General features: G+C 40.2%; 1 protein-coding gene and 1 long non-coding RNA gene across 3 annotated transcripts in view; both read left to right on the top strand.

Moving 5' to 3' along the window:
• PARN (poly(A)-specific ribonuclease) overlaps positions 1-26,815 on the top strand; it is a 154,978-nt gene that overhangs the window by 67,426 nt on the left and 60,737 nt on the right. The window lies entirely within an intron of this gene.
• Positions 22,094-24,684, top strand: LOC144318115 (uncharacterized). Its single transcript, XR_013383958.1, has 3 exons — positions 22,094-22,147; positions 22,695-22,780; positions 23,342-24,684. It is a non-coding gene; the product is annotated as an uncharacterized LOC144318115 (long non-coding RNA).

Raw genomic sequence — 26,815 nt, 5'->3', positions numbered from 1 at the left:
AGGTGTATTTTTGGATCGGCTTTTTAAGTTAATAGTAGGTCATGCGCATTTCTCATGCTGTCACACAGTTTTCTAGGAGTGTTTTCTTTTAATGGATGCATTACATTTCACATAACTTATTTAATTATATTCCTTTGGGATGGTAAGTATTGACTGTTTTAAATTCTTCATTTTGGGGGGCAGCCCCGGTGGCTCAGTGGTTTCGTGCCGCCTTCGGCCCAGGGTATGATCCTGGAGACCCGGGATCGAGTCCCGCGTCGGGCTCCCTGCATGGGGCCTGCTTCTCCCTCTGCCTGTGTCTGTGCCTCTCTCTCTCTCTGTGTCTCTCATGAATAAATGAATAGAATATTTAAAAAAAAGGAACTTAAGAAAATAAAACTTTATTTTAAAAAATTTTTAGTATTTTTATTAGTTTTTTAAAGATCTTATTTATTGGGGCACCTGGATGGCTCAATCGGTTAAGTGTCTGCCTTCAGCTCAGGTCATGATCCCAGGGGCCTGCTATTGAGCCTTGTATCAGGCTCCCTACTCAGCGGGGAATCTGCTTCTCCCTCTCCCACTGGCCCTCAACCCCCAATTCCTCTCCCCCTACTTATGCTCTCTCTTGCTCGCTATCTCTCTCTCTCTCAAATAAGTAAAATCTTAAAAAAAAAAAAGAAAAGAAAAAGATTTTATTTGTTTGACAGAGCAAGAGAGCACAGCAGCAGGGAGGGGTAGAGGGAGAGGGAGAAATGCCCTCCACCGAGCAGGGAGTCCAACACAGGGCTAGATCCCAGGAACCTGGGATCATGACCCAAGCCAAAGGCAGACACCCTAAATTAATTCTTTAAAGAGTGTGTTTATACCTTAGTCTTTGTACCTGAAGCAGAATCATTTTTTTAAATTTTTAAAATAAAATTCTGAAGATTGTGAAATCATTAAATTCAAATGATCTTGAAAAAAATCTAAAAACAGCTCATGTTTTTCTTATTAAACAGTGATGATTTATTTTTGTTAATAGAAAAATTTTAAACCCGCAGAAAACTAAAAAAATCACCCAGTGTCCCCTCTTTATTAACAAAGATAATTGCAGTAATATTTGAGATTTACCTTTCCATTGTGCATGTGTTAAATGTATATTTCATATAAGTTAATGTATACTTTACATACTATTTTAGTTCTTTTAACAGTTTTCTTTGTTGGACGTTTAATTTAAGCAATTTTAGGACCCTCCACTCCTGTTCCAAAATAAGCTTTTATTTATTCTTCTGATTGAGCCTTAGAATCTTTTGGTTAGGGTCACTCAAAAAGCCCCCTGGGATTTTTCACTGACATTTTAACAAATTAATGATATTGACATCTTTATTTGGACATACTGCTTCTGTATGACCAGGAATATAATGCGTCTCTGTATACATTCAGAGAATCTTGCATATCTTTGAATGCAGTGGTACGTTTGTTGATATTTTTATCATGCATACTATTTAAGGTTATGCAGAATACTTTGGAAAGCAAGGACCATCATGCCTGATTTAGTACCACAGTCATAGCTCCCTCTTGGTAAGTTTTTGGAATGTGGGTGGCAGTAGGAGATTAAAGCTGTGAGATCAATCTGCCTGATTGCTTTCAGGCCCCTAACAGACTAACTTTGAGGACTCAGTGTAAACATAGTTCTCTGATTTTTATTCCTGAGGCTTCCCGTGCCATTTGGTGTTGTTTTTGTCACCGGAAAGAGGGAGCTGGTGTAGGTTAACTGTGTCTATCTTCACACGTTTGCATTGCTTTCTCATCCACGATTTACAACCTATTTTAAAAAACAAAATAAATATGGTTTTACCAAATTTGAAATAGTATAAGTGAAATGATTTGGGGGTACCTCAATGGCTATTTAAAAATACTATTTGGTTACTAAAAATGTGACCAGTGAATCTCTTCGGATGGTAGGATTACAGGTAGATTTACTTTATTGTGGGTTTTTTTTTTTTTCATTTTCTGACTTTTTTAGAGTAGACAAGTATTAACTAGGTGTTAAAATATTTAAATTTAATACGAAAACATTATTGCCTTTTTATAAGTGCAGGAGCATAGCAAAGGGAAATGTCTTACTTTTGAAACTCTTCAATGGTTGGCAGAGTTGTTCCTTCATATGGCTGACTGTAGTTATTTTCTATTTTTTTTCTAATCATGAAATTTATAGAATTAGTTTTTCTGGATTTTCCTCCTTCACCTTCTTGGTTTAAATCCTCTGTTCTGAAAGGGTGAGTATGAAACAGTTTTGATACATGCTTCTATTGATAATATTTCCACCACTGGGGTGGACACCTGGGTGGCTCAGTAGTGGAGCATCTGCCTTAGGCTCAGATCATGATCCCGAGGTCCTGCAATCAAGTCCCTCATTGGGCTCCCCATAGTGAGCTTGCTTCTCCCTCTGCCTATGTTTCTGCCTCTCTGTCTTTCATGACTAAATAAATAAAATCTTAAAAAAAATAATTTCCTCCACTGGGTATTTTTACAACCTGTCTTTTCTCTTTTGTCTTAGAGAGAAGCCCAGATACTACTTTTTAGTAGCAGGATAAATGTCACGTTATTATGTTTAGCAAATATGCCAGAAAATGCTAGACCACTGGAGTGTTGGGTAACTTAAAGTTGAGGTGGTGGTGACCCTAGCACTTCAGACCATGGTTTTGCCTTACCTTCTGTACTCCACCTCAATATATCTAAGCATTACTTAGCTTTTTTAATGTTGTAGGATTATAAAAAGCAAACATTGCTTAAAATAAAACAAATCTCACTGTGTAACTAGAAGGAATGCCCTTTGTCCTTTCTGCATGTTAATTGGAGAAATGTGGGGAACTGATTTGTTTTCCAATTGCATCAAAGGCCAGGGAGCAAACTGCTATAGTCTTGGGAAAAGGAACATAGAAAAGATAACACATTAAAATAATATTTCGAAACTGAGATTTTTTTCCTCCACACAAATCTTTATTGTTATTATAAGAGAAGGGAAATAAATCATAATAGCATATTACATAGCAAAAAGAAATAAAAGCTACATATAAGACATCTACTGATTTTAGTAATTGTCAATTCCTGAAATAAGTTTGCATCACTTTGAAGCATGAGCAGGGTCACATTTAGGTGTGTGTGTTTGTAATTGTGTTTCAGATGGTGTGTAAGCCTTATTGACTTACCTCTGTATATTGCTAGGTACCCTTATGTGTCTGTTATGTTCAGTGTTATTTATAGTAACAGAGAAGAGAATAATTATGAAGGGATTTTGCAGGGTTTTTAACAAGATGGTTTTCTTTTGAAATCTGCACTGTTAATCTTTGCATAAATATTTGTCTACTGCTGAAGAACAGAAGGACTAAATTGAGATGGGGAATGGAGATGAAGTAATAGTCTCTGCATTCAAGGAATTCATGGTTTAATGATGCAGACAGGTATCTAGATGGCGGGTGCATCAGCGCATGCTCAGTGCTACGTTAAGGGAGGGAGAACCCACCCAGACTATCGTGAAGATGCAGAGAAGGGTCAGCAGGGAAGGCTTCCTGGAGCAGGTGATGCCTGTGCTGATCCCAGCAGGTAGCCTGTGGAAGAAGGCTGAGAAAGCTTTAGTGAAGAGCAGGACCAGCATATCCTTTGGTAGGACTGGAGCGGAGGTCCAAGTGGTGGAATGGCTTGGGGGGGTGGAGGAGGGGGTATGGAGAGGGGGCTGATAGAGGATAGAAACACAGGATTTGTATGTTAAAAATAGGAATTTGAATTTTATCCTTTTTATAAATCTTGCTGTAATGTTGGTTTGGGCTTTTTTTTTTTAATTTTTAAAAATAAAATATTACATCTAAGTAGTTTTCTTTTAGAAGTCTAAGGCCTTTTGAAAGAATTTCCAGGTGTTGAGTGGCAAGTTTGTCAACTAGACAGGGAGCTGCCTTTGGAAAGCTGGACTGTTGTCAGAGGCGTCCCTCCCACCCCTGCCCTGCCCCATGGCACTCTTCCAAATGCGTATGGTGGCATTATAGCACTGAGTCAAAAATAGATGGACATATTCAAGCAAGTTCTATTTATTTTTAAAAGTCTAGAAGGTTGGTTTTGCATTTACTCTAGTTCATAGCCTTTTCTAAGAGACTGAGGCCAAATTGAATTTATCTGGGAACCTGCCACATCTATAAATGCTACACAGAGTAATAAATGGGCCATTGGCTTCCAAGAATTGGTGACAGTGCACTTCAGTTCCTAATTTAGAGTTCATGAAAATTATCCCTTGACAAACAAGATTATAAAAAAAGAAATTCTGCTTGGATGGATCCATCTTTTGATAAACAGTTAAACGTTGTTTACACAAACATTACTGGAGTGAGTCAAGGTAGGGAGTAAATGACCAGATGATGGAATGCAGATGGCAGGTGACTGAGCCAAATCTTGTCCCACTTGCTTTGCCTCACTCAGCAGACTACGCTAGGCTTCTTCAAGTGGGGAATAGCTGTGGTGTCTGGGAAGGTGCTAGTACAGGCTGGGGGAGGCTTTGCGGAGAGGCCTGAGTGTGGTCCTTGAGAGAGGGCCGACTAGGTTAGCAGAGAAGGGAGGGGTGTGCAAGTACCGAGGTAGGATGAAAGTGGATGTTGGCGACAGTGTTCGTCAGACGGTGGTTCACACTCCCTCATTGGGTTGTGAAATCATTTTAGTGAGTGTGATCAGCATTTTTATAAAAGGAAGGAGTTAGCAACTTTCAGAGTGAGTCCCATATACTAAAGGTAAGTTTGCTTTTTTTGATGTAACCCTTTTCAGGTATAAATCTGTACATGTGGATATACATCTGTTTACACTGCTTTGTAATAAAAATGTATTGTTGCAGGCTGTGGTCACAAAGGTTTGAGCTAACATGCTTTAGGAAACTTCCATGTAGGCTGAGCACTATAACAGGTGCTTAGTAGTAGGGGAGGAAGTGAGGGTAACTCTGACAAAGATCTTGATCTTCAGGTGTTTCCTGTCTCTAGAGCAATCTGGGGCCAGGGATTCATGTGGACAGACCCTGGGGGGGAATGCTCATTACTTTACATCTCCGCTGGCCAGAAGGAGATTTCCATGCTTCTCACCAAGAAAGGGATATTACACTTAAAAATCTCGCTCTGCTCTCCATCCCCTTTGCTTGGGCCTCCTCATGGAGGGAGGACAAATGTCATATCTGATGAGTAAAAGGAAGAAGCTGACACCCAAAGGCTTTTTTTGACCAGGGGGTAGGGCCATAGCCTTGACGAAGTCAGGCCTGGAAATCAGGTTTCTATTTCCTAGTCTCTTCTGGCAGCAGAGACTAGGAAATAGTTGAGAGTTTAGAGGCTCTGTGTAGCCGTCCAGTCTCTCCACTGATGGGGTCTCCTGATGGACTCTTCAGGCGGTGGCAGCAGCTATAGTAGGATGCTCCATTTACCTCAGGCCCAAGATCCACCACCAACACCATCTACTAGGGAGTATTATATACTCTGGGGGAACATACAGGTGATGCCGAGTCATCATTAGCTCTTCCATCTTTCCCTCAACTTGTTAGGACCCATAAGAGAGGATGATGCTCCCCAACTGTCATTCCCTACCCATGGGAGTTGTGGTTGGAAAGGGTCAGACTCAGAGCGCCTTGGTTATTGCTGCCTCCGTCAGATTTCCACGTGGTGCCAGAGCAGTGGAAGGACTCTTCTGCATGCCTCGTCAGGTGTGGGTGTGATTCTGGTGGCACCATAAGGAATTTCTTTCACAGGGCATGGGCAAGTTCTGCAGGATGGGAGAGCTGAGAGGCTGGGTGTGGCTGTAACATTTCTGAAAGTGGAATGACAACCAGGAGTGAGGGACCTCTGGTTAGAATTTTTTATGTTCTGTGATCGGTCTCTTAGGGTGTTTACTTACCACTGACATTGTTCAGATTTTGTGAAAACCCAATTTTCTAGTCTGTCACCCTTCTGGGTTAATTACCAAACAGTTAAAGTGCTTTTTAACTCTAGACAGGACTTTTCGTGTCTTAATTCTGGCTCGCCAACCAGAAGATGGTGCTGTGGTGCTGGCAGCCAATCCACCTTTCTCTCTTCAAGTTAAACTTGTCATCTAAATGCTTATTCACGCTAAGTAACGTGGGCAGATTTGGTGTGCGGCATTCACAGTGCACCCCACATGCAGTGTGTCACCAGAATGGCATCATGGAACATTCGTGGGATCAACCCGACACGGGGGTGGGGGGTGCGGGGGTGGGAGAGGTGGGCCTTGATTAAGGGTGCTTGCTCAGGGCCACCTTTGCACTCGGGGTAGAGTGACAGTGTTGGAGTCAGGATGAAAACATCTTGTCGGTGCTGTGCTACTTGTTCCTAAAGTGACCCCTGTACTCACAAAGGATAAGAAGAGACAGGAGAAAGGGCCATGCCACTCCAGATGGGTAGGCAGCAGGTTTGATACAATGAGGGAACTTCCTTACGAGGCTTGTCTAGGGCTCCGCAAGATGAGTAGATCTGTGCACCTGCTGGCCAGAACATTCAGAGTTTGTATAGAGGCCTTCATGGGGTTCCATTGTGTGTACTGCCCAGCTGGTCTCCACACCACCTTTCTCTCTCAAGGCTGTGTCCTTGGAACAGCTCCCACTGTGGGAATGGTAGTCAGGGAAGGACTGGGAAGGATTTGAGGATCCTCTGATTGCCTGGAGCCAGCTCATGGGTCAGCTGGCGGTCACGTCCTCACCATTATCTCCCCCAATGTGTGTTTGATCTGTGTGCAGTCTTCCATGATTTGGTTTGAAGATTTATGAAGAGAGACAAGAGTAGTTTCCAGAGACAGAAAACATTTTTTCTCCTGTTCTCTTCCTGGAAAAGATCTGAGTACCTAGAGGAAAGCTCATGAATTAAGTTTATAAGAAATACTCTGCGCAATTCAGTGCTTAATTGAAAACTCAACCAGTTGGAATACCCGAGCCATCTCTCAATTTATTTTAGCCATTTGGAAGAAACCCAGATGGTATGACAGACTGGAGTAAAGCTGTGTGATCTTGGGTGCCTGACTTAACCTCTCTGAGCCTTCAGCTATTAGATGATGGTGGGAAAACATGCTCTTCAGGGCTGGGAAAAAATTGATGGAGGTAGTAAAGGTAACATTCTCGGCACAGTACCTGGCATGAGCTGCTTGGCCAGTGTTCACTTCTTTTCCTACGTCACCCCTTTCAGAAAATCAGACATTAAAATAATATTGCTAACTTGATTTTATAAAAAGTATGCATTGCAGCATTGTGGAGACTGGATGCAGAAGCTCTTTGGTGTTTGTTTGCTCAGCTCACAGAATGACATAGCCCTCAGGTGAGGCCATGCTTACGGCTACAAGTGACTTCCAGTTGGAATCTTCTCCTACCTTTACCTTTTGAACAAAAGACCAAAACTGTTGCCACAGTGATTTTCAGTTGTCTGTCCTTTTCTTGCCCCTGGCTCCTGACAGCTGGGCTACCATTCTAACTCACCTCTTACCCTTACAGTGAGGGCTCAGAGCCTTCTTGGTGGGTGCACTTCACTAGGTACCGGAGCAGCTTTCTGTTATGGGGGCTAGCTCTTGAGAAGGTTCATCAGTAATGGGAAGATTCTGGACTCTGTGGACACAGAGAAGTCTGTAAGATGGCTGTAAAGTAGGTCTATGGATTTATTCTCAGACTCGGTTTGGGAAGCTGGTTGGGAATGGTCTTAAGAGTACAGTCCGTCCTCATCCTGCACAGATTCTGTGTTTGTGCATTCACCTACTCGTTAACATTTTTCTGTAACCTCAAAATCAGCACTCACGGAGCTTCTGTGGTCATTCTCCGCCATGCGCAGAGGGCTGAACATCTGAGTCTTCCCGACGCACAAATTCCCCAGTCGAGGTGGAAGAAGGGGACGCTCTGCCTTCACGTTGTAGCTCCCAGGCTGTAAACAAGTGCCCTTTCATAGTCCATGTAGTGCCACATTTTCCATAGTTTTGTACTTTTTTTTGTTGCTGTTTGAAATGCATCCGCCGCTGGCATAGCGCCCAAATGCTGTCTAGCACTCCTGAGCAACAAGAAGACTGTGATGTGCCTTACGGAGAATATGTGGGGGTCAGATACGCTTTGTCCGGGCAGGAGTTACAGTGCTGTTGTTGGCGAGTTCAAATTAATGGATCAACGTCTATTAAGTAAGGTATCTTGAAACAGAAACACACATAAAGCAAGAGCACGTGCTGACTGGTTTACGAAAATGGGGCTCAAGCCTCTCACGCTGGTTTTCCACAGGAGCAGTGGCTCGGAGACTCTGCTGTTTGTTCCTTTCTGCCTGCCTTTCTCCTCCAGGGGGTTTGGCCTGGAGCCCTTAGGGAGAAGGATTTCTGGGCTGCCTACTTTTTATTTGTTTTTCAAGGACAGCTACCTGTTGCAGAGCTTCAGGAGAACATTCTGGCTCTTGGCTGACAGGAGCCCTGGGCTGTCGCAGTGATGCAGCCTAGCAGGTGGCTCGCATACTAGCTGGCAGTGACCATAGACAAGCAGATGATGGAGACATAGGGTCTTTCTTTGGTGAGATGAGAATATTGATCTGTCTCCTCAGTTTATTATGACTTTGGTCATTTTTTCAAAAAAAATCTTTTCTTTTTTTAAGATTTTATTTATTTATTCATGAGAGACACAGACAGAGAGAGGCAGAAACACAGGCAGAGGGAGAAGCAGGCTCCATTCAGGGAGCCCGATGTGGACTCGATCCCGAGACTTTGGGATCACGTCCTGAGTCAAAGGCAGATGCTCAACCACTGAACCACCCAGGCGTCCCTAAAAAAAAAAATCATACTTATCTAGCTAAAGGATCAAGATTAGTTAAATTTGGTTGTGTATTGAACATCTGTGCTTTTAATTCTGTACTTTGAATTTGACTTTAATCAAAGATGGTGTTGTCTTTCTTTTTCTTGATACTGTCTTTCTTCATATCAATCCTCTCATTATGGATTTCTACCTTAGCTTTTGTATTGCATGGTGAGGCTTGGGAAAACCAGGGGTGTGTGGTTTACCTGGCCAGCATCTTCATTTCAGCCTCATTTTAACTGGCACCTTGGCCCCCTTGAGAAAGGAAAGGGCTGAGATGTGAGAAGAGTAAAAGCAGTGGAGGATTCTCCTTGTTCTTTTGGCAGGTAGTTGGGAAAAGAACATGTAGCAAATTTGGTTGAAATCAAAGTGAGCCCCTAGTGCCCCATTCTCAACCTGTATACATGGAAGCAGCAAGTATCCTGGGTGCAGCAAGTGAGACTGTCCTGTGCCCCAGTGATCATGCAGCCGGCACTCCACTTCCTTCACTCATGGACCTGCAAGCCTATTCCACAGACACAGCCACACCGACTTTCATTTAGATGGGGTGTCTGAGAAGGACTGGGTGACCTGCCTTGCTGTCTCGGAGGGGGTGCCCCTTTTGTGACTGTGGCATTGATGGGACTGTTATCAGTATTAACTACTGACACTGACAGGCCTCGGCCAACTTCACACCAGGCTTCCTGCGTTTTCCAGACACATCCTTATCTTTTGGGGGTGGTGGTGGTGGTGCAGGGGCGTCATCTGTTTCATTTCTTGGCAGAGAACAGCCTTGATCCATTGGTGCATTTCCTTCCTCATCTGCAGTAAGAGTGGCATAGGAACTTAATCTGGATGTTTTCTTCAGAGGTCTTCAAACTGTAATTCCATGAGGAAGCTATCTGTAAATATCCTGGATAACTTTAGACAAGTAGAAACAGGGAAATACTTCAAGATCCCCATGGATTGGTTTTTTAAAAACTTATGAGTATCAGTATTTGTTCTGGAAAATATTCTAGACTTTTAAAATCTGTGATTGTTTGAATTCTCCTTTTTGTCCTTTGTCATGAAATTGAATCTTTCTTCCTTGCCATTACGTATACCATGTTGGGCTATATTTAAAGGAAGGATGCCTGGGTGGCTCAGCAGTTACGTATCTGCCTTTGGCTCAGGGTGTGATCCTAGAGTCCTGGGACTGAGTCCACATCGGGTTCCCAGCATGGAGCCTGCTTCTTTTCCCTCTCCCTGTGTCTCTGCCTCTCTCTCTGTGTCTCTCACTCTCATGAATAAATAAATAAAATGTTTTTTAAAAAATGAATGATATATATATATATAGAGAGAGAGATATATATGTATGTATATATACACACACACACATATATCTCCACGGTATCTGCTAATAGATTTAATGGATCTGAACGAGGAGAGATACAGATCGGAACCACAGGCCAGGATCTAAATGGCGCTGAAGGCTATATTTTGCTAATGTTCACTGCTTGGAGAAATTTTTACAACCAGTTGATAATCAGTTTTAATATTGCTTCAGAGACATTTTAAGGGAATAATGTTTGGGAAATTGCATGTAAGTGGAGATAAAATGTTTTCGGTAAAGTATTTTAAGTAAATTTAAAGACTTTCCTCTAGATTTTCATTAGATTTCTAATTTGAATAAAGGGAACTTTTCCCCTGCCATGCTTGCTAGCGTTTTGAAAAGTGATTATGTTAGAGCTTGATCTTTGGCTTCTTATCTTGATAAATCGAATCCTCTTAATGCCGCAATTTAGCAGCAGCAGTGAACAGCTGCCCCTAGGAGTAAAGATCTTTTTTCATAATTCATGTTTGGACAGGAAGGTGTACCTGGTAATGAATCTTGATTATCTAAACTGCCAGTGATGGACCTAGGGTATGATAATATACTGGTTTGCCTTCAGGCCTCAGCTCTTCTTTGAGGCTTACTGATAAGGAAAAACAAAACAAAACAAAGAATTCTTATAACTAGGTAGTTGCCTTGGGGAAACAACAGCTCCTGAAATGTTTTATGTATCCTAGGCTGAGAAAAAAGGGAATTTAAATAAAATTCACAGGTTAGAACCAGCTATTTATGTTGTCTCTGGGCTCCCTGAATGATTTAGTCTTTTGTCTTCTTAATCCCACATTGTTCCCAGGAGACACTGGGGCCAGGCAGGTTTTATTTTCCTCCTGTGGTTAACTGCTCTGTCTTTGCTACTGTGTCATAATCACTCCTTGTTCTCTGTGAGTGTACAGCCTTTCCTGTAGCGGTCACCTCTCTACATATGTACAATATTCATCTTAGGTTAGCTGGAAGATAGACTTCTCTGTGCTCCAAGAAATGGGGCAGAAAGTGAAGATGATTCTAATTTTGTGCCCCAGTCCTCACCACGGAGTTCTTGGCTCTGTTCACATCATATTAGAGAGTGTGGTTAAGATATTAGCTGAGTCTTGCTTTATGACCTGGTTCGTCTTTATAAAAATTCCAAGTGTGTTTTTGGAAATAAAGTGTAATTTCTAATTCGGAAGTAAAGAGTGCCATTTGTCCAGGAAAGCCAGCTTTTTAAATATGTAGTTCTAATCTTTTGTTTATTTACTAATTATTTTTGTTTGCTTGATCTATAAATTTATAATTGGGACTTTTTTTTTAAACTCCTACGGTGGTTTCAACATTGTTGATTTTTCCTTGTAATTCTGTTGGGGTTTGCTTTGGATACTTGAATGCTGTTGTTCTAATTAGTGATTTGTTTTTTCTGCCTAGAACTCAATTTTGTCTGAAATAACTTGTTTCTACCAAATTTTTGCTCTTTTGGCTAGTACTTACCACAGATACCTTTTTCCATCCTTTTATTACTTTCAACCTTTCTGAAGTTGCTCTAGATGTATCTTTTGTGAATGACAGATGAAATTTGCTTCTCTGAAGTCTGAGAATGTTTGTCTTTTAAATGATGAATTTGGTCAATTTCTTAACACCCACTTGTGGAGCAGGCTTGGTGCAGTTTCTCTTAAGGACTCTTCTCTTCCCAGCCCTAGCCTTAGGGATAGACTTGGTTGCCACTTCTTTGGGCCAGTTGGTGGGTTCATTGTCCTTTGAGTAAGGGCCCAGGTGGGGAGAGGTAAGTAGGGGGTTTGGGGATCAGGCTCACAGAAATCCCCCAAATGTGGAGGTGTAAGGAAACCTGAGATAAGGGAAGACACCAGACCACCCTGCCCTAAGTGTCAGAGGCGGGGTCTTTTTTATGACAGTCACTTGTGACTAACAAAGAATAACCAGACCCTAGAAAGAAGTAACCCATTAAAGATATTATCACCAGACCTTACTTAAACCTAGACATCACAAGAATGATAAGGCCACAAGCTTCCTAGTCAGTTCTAAATAAAAGACTGTCAGTGGAGGCCCACATGGGCAACCCTATAGGGACCCTTTTCATTCTCACTCTCATTCCTGAGAGCTTTTTTTTTCTTCTCTGTATCCTTGCTTAATAAAACTCTGTCACTTTACTCACTCTCCTTTGCGCGATTTGTTCTTTGACTCCGTGAGACAAGAACCTCATTCTCTCGCTTCACTCTTCCCTGGGAGAAGGCAACCCTTCCCCTTCCATGGGTCTGGCTGCCTGCCCCCCACATGCCCAGACCCACGTCTGGATCTGGGTGTGCCTTCTGGATGTTGGGGCTGCTACCCAGACCTTGTGCCCCCAGCACCGCCTCTGCTGCTTCTCTTCTTCACCCCTGGCTTGATGTTCTCTGATTTTTGACACCCAAAGGATTTCCGTTTCTTTCTTTTTAGCTTAGCTCTACATTTGAAAAAATTAAAAAAGATGCTAGTTTTCTTTCTCTAATGCTCCTATGTATTTCTGGTGGGAGGAAACTGCATTGTGCATTAGCTCTATCCAACCTCCACACTGGCACCCAGGTTCTCTTTGTTTCTTCATGTTGCCTAAGTGATGTCTGTGGCTACAGACCTTCTTATAATGTTGGTGTTGGGCTTTTCTTGCCCTTACATGCTGAACTACTTTTACCTTTGACTTAACCCCTGTGTAATATTTAACAGAAATTGCGAATGGAAAACAACAGTATTTCTCTGTTAGTGTTCACAAATATTCACGAATGGTGAATCACGAATGTTCAGTTGTCCCATGTGTTCATTTACTGATGTGTGACTCTGTCCAGATTTTACCACCCGTCGGATGTTTGCCATGTTTGGAGGATCGATGGGGGTTGGGACCTGCAGGCCATTGAACTTTTTTTTTGGCAACCCCAGTGTGCTCTCAGAGAACAGCTACAACAGCTTGAGTGTAGGGATATGTTGTCTCCATTTATTACTTGAACTCCTAATGCCACCAGTGCTAATGTTCTAAGGGAGCCAAATTCTGGTTGAGGTGTCTTGGTTGATGCTTAGGCCTCATCCGGATTATTCTGGAAAAAAAAATTAGAGGAACTCAGTCTCTTGCATATCAAGTGCTCTATTTTCCTTTTCTATGTGAAAAAGGAAGGATAATGCTTTGGTTTGCCAAAGTGTGTTGTTATAACAGCTCAAGGGAGAGCTGAAAAGCGAAAATGACATTCTGACAAATCTTTTACCTTAGTTAATGAACCTCTTCGGGGAACGAGGCTGGGAAACAGAGGGTCACATGCTGCAGCATAGTTATTGGAGAGGCCAATACGATGGAGAGTCTTTGGCCACAGAAAATTCTTATAGACTCTCTGAGGAGCCCAAGCAGGGAGGGCAGAGGCTCCTATGGTCTGATTGTTTGAGTGAACTTTATATTACAGAAAACTTTTAAAGATATCCAAAAAAGACAGAACAATATTATAATGAATCCTTCCTATATTCACCCCCTTCCTCTTCAACCACCACCATGGCCAATCCTGTCTCATCTCTACCGACACCCACTCTCTCCCTTTTTGTCTTACTTTGAAGTATGTTCTAGTTACCATATCATATTCAGTGGTAAAAGGAAAAAAATTCCACTGTGTATGTCTTAAAGATAGATTCTTTCTTTTTTTAAACATAGCCACAATATTATTATTACTCTTAAAAAATACATTCTTAATATCATCGAATATTCACTTACTGTTAAAATTTCCAATTATCTCACAATTATCTCAGAACAGACTTTTTCTGTTTGAGTCAAGATCTATGTAAGGGCCACACATGGTGGTTGCTGAAATGTCTATTACATCTCTTAAACTATGAGTCTTTCTCACAGACTCTTCCTCTCATTTGTTGAAAAAAAAATAGGGTCATTTGTCTGCAGTTTCCTGCAGTCCTGATTTTACTGGTTGTATCCCCTTGTGTTGTTTTATGTATTCTCTTGTCCTCCTCTTTAACCTAGATCCATTATTTCATTAGTGGTTGCTACATTGCTACATAGCAATAGGTAATTCTAGAATTCCTCATCCTGTATTTGTTGGAATGCATCTATAAAGAGAAGCTCTGACTTAATCTATTCTCAGACTTGCAACTGGTATAGAAAAAGCAGAATATATATTTGATTCTTTCCTTTCATCTCTTGCTTGTTGAAAAAGTGAGTCGATTTACTAGAATTCTCAATGGTGATCAGTAAGTCAGTCATTTTGTTTTAGTATCATTATGAACTCATCGATGTATGGCCTGTAAATATCTTCAATGTGACACAGTCAATTGCAGTTTTGACCCTTACTGATGATCCAGTGATCCCAACTTGGCAAGGGAGAGCCTCTTTAGGTTGGCTGAGTCCTTTTGACTTGCCCTGTGATATGTCAAGGTGTTCCAAGGCTCATCTTGGACATTTTCTGCCCCAAACCTGGAATCAGCACTTCTCCAAGGGAGCTCTGGTTACTTTTCTGATTACTGTTTCAAGACCATAATCTGGGTGATAGAGTGCTCACAGTACTGGGTTGGTCATTGTTTCTGAGCCTTTACTAGAGCTAAGAAAATTTATTTTTTCTTTGTTGCTCGTTCTCTCTCAGATAAAAATACATCATGAATTCAAACTGATATTTCTTATTCAACATCAGAACTTTAGGTTTTTTAATTTAACCTCTTTCTGGCTTACATATGTATCTTCTTTCTCCTATACCAAGAATCCTGGTTCTCAGTGATAGCGGGAATGGTAGAGATAGAATATCACATATTCATTTGCATTTTCCCATAATACATACCCAGCAATCTCAGAATAACTAAACCAGTGAAGTCACCAACGTTATGACAGTTTAATATTTTTTTTGCATTTCTTTTTAGCTTAGACTATCTCCTTTGAGGAATGTACAATCTGAGAGCTGTTTTAAAGCCTTCTCAGTTCTGTCCTTATGTATGGATGTGCACAAGTCTTTTATAGAGACAGTCTTTCTTTCTATGGTCAGTTTTATTTGTCCTCCCTCCTTTAGTTGGTATGTTTTTAGGTTTTCTTTATTTTGTGTGTGTGTGTGTTTTAGAGCAACAGCGTTTTTGTTCTGAGGGCTACCATATTCTAATGCTCCTGTGTCATTCCTTAGCCACCTCCTTGTTTTATCATCTGTTAGTTCCCTTTGTGTGTACTATGTTTGGTAATACACTTTTAGCTGAAGCAGGTCACATGACAGTTTTGGATTCAAGGGGAGAAGCAAATGTACTCTTAATGGAAAGAGCAGGAAAGCCACATGGCAAAGGGGGTGCATGAAAAGAAGGCAGGATTTATGACCCTTTTACAATCTGCCACACTAGCACCATGTCATATTTTTATCCGGCCTCTTTTTAGTCATTGTCTATTGGTTTCCTACCATGAGCAATATTGAAATTAGCTACTAGTCTTTTGTTTCCTGCCTTTGCTCTTGCCTGCATCTAGTTAGAAGAATTACCCTCTTACTCACCATTGTGAAGTGTAAGGAAGACAGCCCTCTTTTTCTGCTCGTATGCGCTCTCTGGTTTTCACCTTTTCTCTTTTTGGTAACTGTACTGTTTCTGCATTGATGGAGTACACAGCTTCCCTACCTTAACCATCATTCAGTCTCAGTTTTACAGGTGAATATATCCAAGTAATGCTCATTCTCAGTACTTACAATGATGCTTCTTCCATCTGGTTGTCTGAAGCTTATTCTCTAGTATGGCTTTTAGGAGAGAATGCTCACAGAATTCTTGCATGTTGGTTTGTCTATAGGTTTTATACTGGAAAGCCAGGTTAGTTAGATGCATATTTTTAGTAAAAGAGCATTGGTTCAAATATTCTTTCTTTGAGTATTTTATTTTTATTTTTTTTTTCTTTGAGTATTTTAAATATGGTATTCCATTTACTTCTGGCTTGAAGTGTTTCTCTCAGTGTTACGGCAATCTGATTTTTTCTTCTCTTCTAAATGACTTATTCCCTTTGACTGGATGCCCAAGAGATTTTTTACTTTAATGTCCACTGGTTTTATTACAATATGTTTTCAGTCTAGTTGTTTGGGATCTGTTTTCCCAGGTGTGTGGTGCACTCTTTCAGTGTGCAGTAAATATGGAGGCTTTTTTTTTTTCCCTTTGGTTACTTCAACAAAGTTGTCTTGAATTATATAATTTTCAGTGTTGTTCTCTTCCATTGTTTTTGTTTTTGTTTGTGTGAACTTAAACCCACTTGGGTCTTTTTTTTTTTTTTTTAACCTGTCTTCTATATCACTTTCTTCGCTATCATTTTTTAAATTTTTTTTCAAAGATTCTGTTTATTTATTCATGAGAGACAGAAAGAGAGAGAGAGAGAGAGAGAGAGAGGCAGAGATACAGGCAGAGGGAGAAGCAGGCTCCATGCAGGGAGCCTGATGTGGGACTCGATCTCGGGTCTCCAGGATCACGCCCTGGGCTGAAGGCGATGCTAAACCGCTGAGCCACCGGGGCTGCCCCTTCGCTATCATTTTTAATCTCTGCATTTCTTTTTGGTTTAAAATCTTTCCTCCTTTTCATCTTCTCTCTCCTAAGATGTACTACATTTACTCATTTTTGTATTCTGCTTTAGCCTTCATTTATGAAAGCATTTCTTTTATATCTTATTCTTTCCTGAGTTCTGTTCTTTTGAGTACTGTCACCTCATTTCTGGGTTTTTCCTCTTGTGATTTTTGTCCTTATATATTATTATATCGTGCTCTTAAATTCTTTCAGTTCCTTTCAAAATATTAGGTACAGTTTTCATCTCTTTTGCAGGCCTGTCTTTCTGGCATGCTTTCACCGGCTATAGGGATAATTTTTCTGCTGCTTCTTTATAATAACTTCCCATGGGATTTGAACACAATCCTCTTCTGTTACTCATTTTGACTGTACTTTCTTTTTCTTTTTACTATTAAAACCCCTGAAGAAACATTAAATTGGCAATAAAATATGTTCTTGTACACATATTTGAGCTTGGTTGTCAATCCCAGTGATCTAACGGCAATGAAGCGTACCTTAGAATTCACTACCTGAGGTGAGTTACAGCCATTGCATGTTTATATTGGGGACATGGCTTACAAAGGAAGTGAACGTTTGCAAGTACATGGGTTCAAGTTATGTATGAAATGCTTATGTCTGAACAGTGAGAGTCAGGAGCATGTATGTGTTTTAGAATCTGACCAACACAATGACGGGTTTGAAGGGAAGTGTCAATTTGGGCCTTCTATAAAGACATTTGTTCTGTGGACCACATGGTATATTATTACCAACAGAAGAGTTCTGTGATGAAGACTTTGGTTTACCTCGGCAGCCATGATAATAAACAGTTTGACTTAATCTAGCTCTTTTGTGCCATCTCATTTATACAGAACATGATTGTTGAGTGCCCACCGTATGTCTACTTATTCTAGGCACACTTCTGCTGCGGGCCTTTGCACCGGCTCCTTCCTCCACTTGGATCTTTCTCTAGATATTTGGTGATTCACTATCACCTCACCTTCCGTAAATCTTTGCTCAAAAATTCCTCATGATGCTTTGCCTTGCCTCACTCCATTTAAAAGTAACTCTTCCATCCCTCCCCCCTTCCTTGTTATATTGTTCTCCAGAGCTCTGCGACTAGTTTATCATTTTGTCTACGCCCCTTCCCCCCATGTCTGTTTCCCCTTAATAGAATCTAAGGTCCATGAAAGATCCTTGGAGCCTAGAACTGTACCTGATACAGTAGGCATGCAGAGATGTACTGAATGAGTGCATATATGCTGGGCACTGACCTAGGTGCTAAGGATATAGTGGTGAGCAACAGTTGCCCCCACTCTCATGGAGTTTTTTGGTCTAGTGGAAGAGAGAGATTAAGTGAGTCAGAGTGTGGAAAGTGCTATATGAGAGAGCAGAGCAGGGGACACAGAGCAAGTCTAGGGCAGTCAGTATGGGTTTCGCTGAAAAATAGAATTTTGAGGTAAAAAGTGAGGGAATAGTTGCAAATGAGCTCTGTGACCATGGTGAGGGGTGTTCTAGAAAGATGGGGCACCTTTTTCAAAGGCTCAGTGGCCAGAGGGAGCAAGGCTGACATGTTCAGTTCAACAAATTGGGAGAAGGCCAGTGATGCTGGAGTGCTGGGAGGGAGTAGGAGAGGGGTGAGTAGGCAGCTTGGTAGGCCACACCACACAGTGCCTTCAGGCCAAGCTACAGGTTTTGCCCTTCGTGGACTGCCTTTATCCGTCACAGCCACATAAATTGAGTCTTCCACAAGGTGTATATAAAATACAGGATTTTGGGGGATCCCTGGGTGGCGCAGCGGTTTGGCGCCTGCCTTTGGCCCAGGGCACGATCCTGGAGACCCGGGATCGAATCCCACGTCGGGCTCCTGGTGCATGGAGCCTGCTTCTCCCTCTGCCTGTGTCTCTGCCTCTCTCTCTCTCTGTGTGTGTGACTATCATAAATAAATAAAAATTTATAAAAAAAAAAAATACAGGATTTTGTAGGACACCCAGCATGGAATTATCATGATTAATGACAGAATCCATTCTTCACGGCCTACAAATGATTCCCTTGTAGTGATTTGAGAGACCTCAGATAAGATGAATATGTGTACAGTAAGTGGTTCATAATTGTATTGTGTGTTAGCAAGGTTACAGTGCTGTGATGTTTTTGTTTTTAATAGTACACTTTATTTGCTATAGTTTGGAAAATATTTTTTAAGTGCTCCTGGAAGAGAAGCATTTATTTTAGTCATAAGATTTAAAAAAGAAAGGAAAAAAACCCATAAAATGTACTAGGCGGCTGCTCTTGTTGCTAGTCTCATTTGGAAAACTCAAGTTTTATGGAAATGTAGGGATAAAGACGTACCTTGGTGGCTCAATCAGTAGAGCGTCCAACTCTTGGTTTTGGCTCAGGTTGTGATTTCGGGGTCATGGGAGTCTGCTGGAGAATCTTTCCCCCCATGCCCTCCCTCCCCCTCTGCTCCTCACCCCACTTGCACGTGTTCTTTTTCTCTAAAATAAATAAAATCTTAAAAAAAATGTGTGGATAAAAAAAGTATCCAAGGCAGTAAGGCAGAGTGGACAGGCCTTTGTGGCATAGCAGAGGCTTCACTGCGACTTCTGGGGCCTGGTTCTCACCAGCTTTATGATGTCAGCCCATTATTTATCCAGACTTTCTGAGCCTGGGTTTCCTCCTGTGTAATATGAAACTGAAATCTTACTTTGCTCATCCACCTGTAGCACGTCAGGGACGCCCTATTCCCTGTAGCTGCCTTGTCCTAGGCCTCGGAGGATCGCTGAGAATGAGTGAAGTGATAACCAGTGTCCACTCAGCACAGGCCTGGCCCAACTAAATTTTAGTTCTTACCTGCAGAATGGAAGACAAAATTAATCGTCTTACTGGGTTTTGTACACAGTTAATGGCTTTTGAATTTATGTGTTCCAATAGGAAAAGAGAGAATCACTTATTTTTAGACCCTGAAGGTTTTTCAGAATTTCTTTTTAGATACATTTAACCCTTTGGGTCCATGGATCTCAGCTTGAATCTGTTAAATGTAGTAACTTCAGAGGCAGAGAAGAACCAAGAGATCCCCATCTCATTTTTGTCTTGATCTCTGTGCGTCGATTCAAGTTTATGTTACGTGTGATGTGTTTATCAGTTCCCCTCTCTGACTAATGTTGTCATTCATCGCTGCTTGAACATGTCCCAAGAAATTTTATTTTTTATTTTTTTAGTTAACCATCAAATAGGATGTGGCTTGGGGTTTTCTCAGCAATGGGAATTTATTTGTGTTAATATGTCTAGACTCTCTTTGTTCCTCCCTTTTGAACAACAACATTCATTTCTGAGGAGAGTGTTAGGGGTATAGACGGTGTCCCTAAAACAGGCCAAGCTATCTCATCCTTGACCTTTACAAGATAACAGGACCTTGGACTTATCACTCTGTGTTAACCAATGGAGATAAACAAGCTCTGTGCTTTAGGGTCTGAGCTGCAGTGAATTAAAAAAATATTTTTTCTTTAATATAAGGGAAGACCATTGTATAATTTAAAGGAAATTCTTGTGTAGATTGGAGATAAAATAAGAGTAAGAACTTATGATCTGATTTTTGAATTGGGAAGTGATGCAGAAACTACCTTTATCCGCATAACCTCCTGGTTGGGTGACATTTAGAACTTTTAAAATTGATGAATATATTTTTTTCCTTTGTGGTTCATTCTTTTCTACCTTTTCTGCTTTATGTATAGGTTTATTTTCTTCTCTTGTCTTTCCTCCTTCCTGGTTTCCCATTACAGACAAGCAAGCTCAGCTAGATGATAAGCATGGTCTGCATAGCTAAGTCAAAGCACCATGTCGCAGAGGGGTGGTAGCTGCATGGTCTGCTGCCCTGCACCTCTGCAGTTGTCAGTGGAGACCCAAGGCTGAAAATGTAGTGACCTCCTGTGGTCTTTGGAAAAGCAGATTGATAGATTAAGAAACTAAGTCCAGCTGTAGGTTTGGGTTTCCTTCTTTGTCATTTTAACTAAGCAGTATTTCCTTGCCTTGATCATTTTTTTTTCCTCTTCTTCAAATCATACAGATTAATCTTGTGCTTTTTTAAAGAGTGAATTTTTATAAATCCCTACATCATTTGTGGTTCTGCACAGGGACTTAATTATCCCTAAGCAGATAGTTTTCCCAGCCGTCATTTTCTTCTAGAATTTGTAAAAATGATAGAAACACACAGTACTGGTTAAATTGGCTATTGTATGTGTATTAAGAGTGACCCTGGGTGGCATTTTATAATTTTAGGAGAATATCTCTTTTCCTGCAGTTTTTGTTGAAATTTGTTTAGTGAAACTCATTATTACCTCCACGGTTTGAAAATGGCCCTGACCTTTTCTTTTCCTCACGAATGAACATATCCCCAACCCCTGCTGTTTCTTCTGTCCTCCGGGGAAGAGTCTTGGGCCGCAGAGATGTTTGTAATGTTCCGTGACAACACTGAGTAGGTTAAATTAGAAATCGTTGGATTTCTGGGAATCTTTTCTGAATAGAAGTGTTTCCACCAGTTTTTCTTGTCATTGTTTTGTTGGGCTGTTTTTGTTTGTTTATTGGCTCTGGATGAGGACTTAGAACTTTCCAGTGAGAGAAAATTTAGAAATATGTTAATATAAGTTGTCTGTTTCAACTCTGGAGAGTAGTGAAGCCTACTTCTTAGGGACCAGAAGTAATAAGGACACTTAACCATATTCTTCCTTACTAAAGAAATTCAATGCCAATGTCTTTATTATTTCAAGAATGGAAATATATATATACTCTCAGGATTAGAAAAGGCACTTTTTCATATGAAACAAGTTTCTCCCTGAAACACTAGCTTCTGTAGGCTTATGTTTTTTTACCTCTAGCTATAAAAATCTCTGTAATTTGTTTTAATAATTTTACCCTAACACATGTTATAGTTAATATTACAAATAAAAAATGCTTTTTAGGTGCTCTTAGATATTGGTGAAACTTGACCAAATATTAGAGCTTCATATTTGTGAGTTTTAAATTATAACAAGAATGATCAGAATTTATAATCTGGTATCCATTTGATAGCTCTTAGGCATTGGGTGGGGTTAAGTTTTAAAATTTTCATCCCCCAATATTCGATCCAATGAAAGTGGATTGATAATTACATTGCTTTACCATTTGTGACATTTCAAAATAATCTCTTCTAGCCCAGGAAAAAGTTATTAAATAATGTAGTAAGTCACATTTTTTGAATAAAGCCTTTTCTTCCCCTTCTTTTCACCCCCGGTTTAGTAACTTAGGGGCACACAGTTTGTTCTTTCTGTGGGAAAGCAGCATGGCCAGCCTAGTGGTGACATTCCCAAGGCACAGGCTGGGAGTACCATCTCTGTGGTGGTGTCCTTGTCTGGGTTCCCAGTGGGGGCTGATCCTTAAGGTCCAACAAGCAGATTGACACATTGTTTACTTATTTTCTTTGGCAGCTTGTGGCCTCCCAAGAAAAGTTTCCTTCTCAGTGAAGATGGCTTTCTTGAGAGGTCAGCCTCAGTAGACAAAGTCTACTAAGTGGTTTATTTTATTACAAATTTTATTTAATTATTTCAGAATAATTTTTACTTATTTGTAGTTTAGCTTGTTCTTTGGAAATTTTACCTCCTGGATTCTCCAAATAACTTTATTATTCTCAGAACAATTGACTTCCAAGAGTAATTTTTAAATTCTATTAATCGTTAGAAATTGTCAGCTTAAGATGTTGATTTGCATACATTCAAAAATGATAGAGGGATTTCCAGTCACTTTGTGATCTCTTAAGCCAGTAGTCAGAAATGAACTGAATTGTGGAATTTTGGTTGTGCCTCGATTAGGATTTTTCAGGTTGAGCTATAGCCAAACACCAAAATAATTAAATAAAATATCAGGACCACATTTATTTTGGTCTTGGCTGGAATTAAATCAGTCCTTTTGAGTATAACATTTCAGCACATTAATAATATGTGTAAACTTATTCATAACTCATAACCTTCCTCTATAATTTTCAGAAACTTTGCTATACTACGGTCAGTTAAAATTTTTCTTTTTAAATAGGGCTCTCTCCTAGTTATTACAGAAGACAGCGCTGTAGAAATATGAACCTGTGTTTCTTGCACTCAGCTTTCATATCATCTGACTGGGTAACTAGAGTAACAAAAATTTCACTGTTTCAGATCTAAGAATGCCAATTTTTTTAATCTTTTATTTTTAAAAATACTTAAAAAAATAAAAATGAATACATGCTCATTGTAGAAAATTGAGGAGGAGAGACACACAACAAACCAACAGAATGAAAAAAAAAAATACCTAGAAATAATCATGATGACATTCTGGTATATTTTCTTCCTGTATTTAGCCTCTTTATCTTATGTGAGTATAATGCTATAGCCAGAATTTTAGATTGCTTTTTTCCTTAATAGTTGTGAGAACTTTTTCTAAGTTATTTAAACTGTGAAAACCGACTTCACTAGTTAAATAAGTCATCAGGTTGATATACCATAATTTACCCAACGTTATTGTTATTACCGAACTTTAAGGTTATATTTCAGTTATAGTGCTATAATTAACACTCTTAGACCTCTTTGGGCACAGAAATATTGTGTGAGGAAGGAACTCCAAATGCAGAATTATAAGTCTCTAGAATTTCACTTGGCTGTCTGTGACATAATTTGGGGAATTTTTTTCTTTTTTCTTTTTCCTAGTAGGCTCCACACTTGAACATGAGGCTTGAACTCATGACCCTGGGATCAGAACCTGAGCTGAGATCAAGAGTCAGATGCTTAACTGACCGAACCACCGACGAACCCCATGATTTTGATTAAAACAAAAAGTTTAAAAATCAGAATTTCTCATATTGTCAGATTGCCCTGGACAAAGGTTATGTCCATTTGTAACCTATATGGTATTAAGTACTTTTTAAAAAAATGTTATCAGCAGTTCTTTGATTCCTAAGGGAAAATGTATTTTGTTTGTTTACAGTTGGACCCCATGCATTTTATTTTGTTTTTTTTTTTTTCATTTTCTCCATCTTTTTATTTTGAAAAACTTCAAACCTGTAGATAAGATAGCAATTTGGTCATATCTGCTTTATCTCCCCCTCATTCTGCATGTGCACACACACAAACAAGTGTGCACATACATGTGCATATCCTTTCATAACATATACATATATCAATGCGTGTATGTTTATATTCTTCATTGTAGGATATTTATGATATGGGTATGCTATCATGTTCAGGCCATAGTTAAATTTCTCCAAATGTCCCAGTTAATGTCTCTTAGTTTTTTATTTTTATTTTTTGACCCAAGATCCAGTAAAAATCATGCATTTTGTTACGATGGCTCTTCAGTGCTCTTTCATCTAGAAGAGTTCCCCAGCCTGTTTTTATTTTTCATAACATGGACGAGTTTTGAAGAGCTCAGGCCAGTTGTTGTTTTGCAGGGTCCTTTACTGTGGTTTTATCTGTCACATGGTAAGATTCAGAGTAAGTGCTTTCGGTGGGAGTACAACATAGGTGATGTGTTCTCAGCATTTCATGTCAAGAGGCATGTGACGTCAGTATGTTCCAGTATTACTGATGTTTTGTTAGATGAGCTAGTTAAATGGTGACCTCCACTCTCTCCGCTATAGCTTCCCCCTTGGTGATTAATAAGCGCTCAGCGGGTCATGTCGTGCAAGGATGTCATTTATCCAACGTACACATTGTCAAAGCAGCACTAGAGTTAACTTTGAAAAGTTTAATTGGTTCTTATTTTGTGAATTGTGTGCTTTACTTACTGATTTATCAGTATACTTTTATTATGATTATTATTTATTTGTAATACTTAGTGAACCGTTAGTTGTTAGATACTAGATGCTATTCTAAAATTTTCATAAGAGCTCTGTGAAACCCATGTATGATTTTCCCCCTTGATTACACAGAAGAAATGGACACCTAAACAGATTAATTCTGGGTTTTGTTTTTGCAAATATTTGCCCCAGTTTGTTGTGTACTTCTTCATATAGGTCTGTTTTTCTATGCTAGGGCTTTACATTTTTCCATAGTAATAGCTATCAATTTATTCTTTTATAGTTTCCCCCTTTGGCATCTTACTTAGAAGTGTGAGATATTTACTCCATTAGGAATGAGTTTTGCTCAAATGACACTCATCAGTAAAAAGGGTTGCCAGATTTTGCATAAATGTGTCCCAAATACTATATTGAATGTACTAATACTAAAAAATGATATGTTGCTTATTTGAAATTCAGTTTTACCTGGATGTTCTGTATTTTTATTTGCTTTTTCTCCATAACGCTCTACAGACTTGGTGTATTTTCAGTTTTTGGTTTAGTATTTATATTCTTTTAGTGGAATGTAACTCTGTGAAGTCAGGACTTTTTTCTTTTTAATTGAGATTTAACATACATACAGAAAAGCGCGTGTGACATAAATGTACATCTCAACAAATTATCTTAAAGTGAATGTACCCATATAACCACCATCCAGGATGGCAGAGGCTTCTATTCTAAATATATTTTCAGTGCCTAACATAGTGCCTCACACATAGTGGGTGGTCAGCACATATTTGTATGAGTGCATCAGTGTTGTAACTGATGAGCTAGGTATTTAAGCCACTTTTGTCCAAATAACTAGCCAGAGGATTTATTGATTATTTATTGTTTGGTTGTTATCCCCTTGAAAAGCATAATTGTTTTTAAAGATTTTATTTACTTGAGAGAGAGCATGAGTAGGGGGGGAGGAGCAAAGGAAGAGGGAGAAGTAGACTCCCCACTGAGCAGGGAGCCTGACATGGGGCTCAATCCCAGGACCCCAGGCTCATGACCTGAGCCAAAGGCAGATACTGAAAAAACTGAGCCACCCAGATACCACAAAAAGCATAATTTTTAACGAATATGAGTAGCATATTACTTACCTATTCCCCTACTGTGTAGCATTTAGGAGGTTTGTTTATAGTTTTGTGGTGGGTTTTTTTTTTTTTTTTTAAGGTAATCTCTACACCTAGTATGGGACTCAAACCTATAACCCTGAGATCAAGAGTGGCATGCCCTATGGAATGAGTCAGAAAGGTGCCCCTATGGTTTTTTTAAATGTATGTATGCGCATTGTGATCTCCAAACATCTTGTGCATAAAAAAAATCAGTCTGCATTACAGATTGTTTTTACAGACTGGTTTTCTAAAAGAATTACTAGGTCAAAGGATATGAGTGTCTCTGATCCCCTTCTCATTTAGACAGAACACTCACTGTCAGTCTTTGGACTGTCTGCTGAAGAGGGCACACAGAAAGAACTGACCCCATGGCCCTGTGTTCCCTGCTTCCAAGAAAAGTGAGAGTAGGTGGCCAGTATGTGACAGCTTCATCGACATCATTCTCCTTGGTTGGTAGAGTGACTGAATGCCTAGGATTGGAACGCCTTTCCTCTCATTATATAAGCTACCAGACTTTGGGCAATTCGGTCAACAGATTTCAGTTTTCCCCTCTGTACCATGAGGGTAGCACCAGTGCTGTGCACCATGTGGATATCGTCTCAGCAAGTGCTAACTGCTGCTCTGCCCATGGCTCTGCTGCGCAAAGCCCTCCCAGGCTCTGGTCCAGACCAGTCTGATGAACTGACTGATGCTTGGGGACCCTCACCTGGGCCCAGAAGTACTTGTCAAGTCAATGAGGGCCAGCGTGTGAGCTTGCAGGACAGGATTCCCACCTTCCCATCATATCCACACATATGTGGATTAGAATCCCTTTTGGACAGATTTATTTGAACTGTGAGAGCATACCCTCACAGCGTGGGCTGCCCTGGCCTTTCCTTGCTTGTCCATGATACATCCATTTCTGGCACCTTTGCTGGAAAAATAGATATCACATTACCAGTCAGCTCTTTCCAGGACTGCTTCTAACTATAGAGAACTCCTTACAGCTCTGTGAGTGTCATTTATGAATCTAGAGTACAAATTGTCTTGTGTAAACTACTCTATGTGTACATTACATTCGCCTCCTTGCTGCCAAGGAGAGAAAGTGGGGGTTTCTTCTTCCTTCTGATACTATCACTCTCCCAGAAAAGAGAATTGGTCATTCATTCAGCTAATATTTATTACTAAGGGCCTGTGGGGAGAACATTATTCTTAAACTTCTAAGCTTCACCGAATACCCCTAACACAAAAGGAGAGCGGATAGGAAC

This window comes from Canis aureus, chromosome 8 (assembly GCF_053574225.1).
Source record: "Canis aureus isolate CA01 chromosome 8, VMU_Caureus_v.1.0, whole genome shotgun sequence".
In the NCBI taxonomy this organism is placed as follows: Eukaryota; Metazoa; Chordata; class Mammalia; order Carnivora; family Canidae; genus Canis; species Canis aureus.
The sequence above is the reverse complement of the archived record's forward strand: the minus strand, read 5'-3'. Positions and strand labels throughout refer to the sequence as shown.